The sequence below is a fragment of the Phaethon lepturus genome, unplaced genomic scaffold (genome assembly GCF_000687285.1).
Source record: "Phaethon lepturus isolate BGI_N335 unplaced genomic scaffold, ASM68728v1 scaffold19857, whole genome shotgun sequence".
NCBI classification, from domain to species: Eukaryota; Metazoa; Chordata; class Aves; order Phaethontiformes; family Phaethontidae; genus Phaethon; species Phaethon lepturus.
In genome coordinates this window covers 21,548-23,931 of record NW_010550012.1, presented here as the reverse complement: position 1 = coordinate 23,931, position 2,384 = coordinate 21,548, and positions in this window count along the sequence as shown.

Below are 2,384 nucleotides of genomic sequence, written 5' to 3'. Positions count from 1 at the left end.
AAGTCAACTATTGGGTGAGGAGAAGTCAATTAACTTCCTAACCACAATAAAGACTTACATTGCTTCACTGCACATGAGTTGAACCTTCGTAATTCACCAAAGTTGAACACAACTCATTTTCAAAGAGTTAAGCAATCAATACAGTGTTTTCGTGCATTTCTGTTAGTTATCACTTTACATCAAGAAAGCTTGTCTCTGAGTAGGACGCAGAACTTGTGCATTTAGTTACGTAATCGACTTCTCCTTGATTCCAGACCAGAAGTATGTGTGATACAGGAGATGTATCTGAGTGTTTTGGCATTATGTTTTATACATATTTTCCATCACTTATCCAGGGCACCAGTAAAAAGACTCAGTAATGTACCTAAAATGAAAACGCCATTGAAACAATACAAAGCTCACTATTTCTTTCGAGTGGATTTTCATTTTAAGAAGTCCACCTTCATGTAACTTCCTATGAAGTGTTTGGGTTTGTTTGTGTGTTTGTTTGTTTGTTTGTTTGTTTTAATTAAAAGATGATATTATATCAGATAATCAAGACAGCTTGTTTTGGACAAGCTTCTATAGAGGCTTGAGTGCTAGTCAAGTTGTATGCTCAACAGGTCCACTTGTAACTACTGTAGCCTGACCACCACCATTTCATCTGCATATAGCTCAGAAAAGGGAGAGACTTGAGAGGGAAATCTAACAGATTTTTCAGATGTCAAGTTCAGAAAAACTATGTCAAATGAAGTGCATTCTTGTCATATTGCACTGGTTTTGAAATGTCGATGATACCTGTTGCAAAGGAAGAGAAAACTCATGCTCCGTGTCGGATGGGATTGGATAAGGACTGTTGACAGAGAGCTGGTAAAAGTACTGTTTCTTGTAGGAGCTCTCAGCAAAGCTGTGAATGCCCAGCTGATGACTGGCAATATGTTGCCCAGGAGAAGCAGAATTATTTTTATAGTTTTTTGAGAATATATATTTATTATAATGACACTTTATTTTTTCGGGTGTATCAGCCTCAGGAAGAAAAGCTACCCTGTCCCAGTAGTGAGCTTTTGCTCTCTGTACAAGCTAAAAGCTTTGCCACGCTCAGAAGTTATAGGAAGCAAAAATGGAGAAATATCATTTTGGGAGGAATCGGAGTAGGCCTCTGGAAAGTGATTTTAGTTGGAATAGGGTATGATTTTCAAGTTTCATTTAGTTATTTTGAATTTTTTTTGTTTTCCTTTCCAATCATTTTGAGTTGAATAGTTGCACTGTTGAACGTTATTTTTGTTGGTACTCTTCCCTCTCTTCTCTCTAGTGGACTTAAAAACATCAAAATACAGACCTCTCTGGCTTGCTAACTTCTCTTTGAAGATGTAGCAAAATGGCAAATTCTCTTGCAATGCTATTAATATTCTCTGTGTACCTAGCAAGTTTCACAGACATAACAGGGTTTAAGTCTCTCATATCCATATGGGATTTGTTTTAATAAAATCATAGTTTTGCTTAAATGTTCACACATACACTCAGCAGTTACATATTTGCTGTCATTTGAATTGAGCTCAACTTTGCATTTTCATCCCACAAAATGTACAGCAAAAATAATGGAATATTAGTATGGTTTAGGTTTTTTGTTTTTCAGGAATTAAGCTCCTTTGGGTAGTTCTTGACTAAATATGTTATAAATGTCCTAAAAGAATAAGCAAATAGATTCAGGTGCTTTTTTCCCCCACTTCACATTGTAATTATATACGTGTGTGTATGTGTGTTTGCGTGTGTTTCTACTATGTATCTGAAAGTTTAATTTTCTCAAAAAACAAGATGTGCACATGATTAACTTTTTAAAAGTTATTGTAGTGGAATAGAGTATTTATTTTTAAACTATATTCTTAGGGAACCATTGATGGTAAATAAAAGACTATATTTTCCTCCTCGATATTTTTGTTCATCTTATCAATTTTGTATGCAAAATATATTGTTGAGATACTGTAGGTTTCTCTGTTTGAATAATTCTGTCTAAATAATGTTTTTTATTTACATTGCTTTACTGATCCAGTTAATATTCCAGGTTCAGTGTGCTTGTTAAAAAGATACACAGTATTTTGGAGATCTGCAAGGAATTCAAATATGTAGCTTCCTGATGTAAATTTCTTGAAGGAATTCTAATAAATATTGGGGCGGTTGCATCTAAAACAATTTGCACACACATCAGAGGATGTGGATTTCGTTAGTTCTCATGCCACTTTTGGCAACTTGTCACATTTCCAAATACATGATATTGAAAAGCTCCTCGGTGCTTTTCAGTAACGCAGGGCATACTGCCCACAAATTGGTATTAAAATAGTATCTCAAAGGTATGTATTCTTCATGTCTCCAGACACTATTTTGGCACTATAAATTACATTATAATT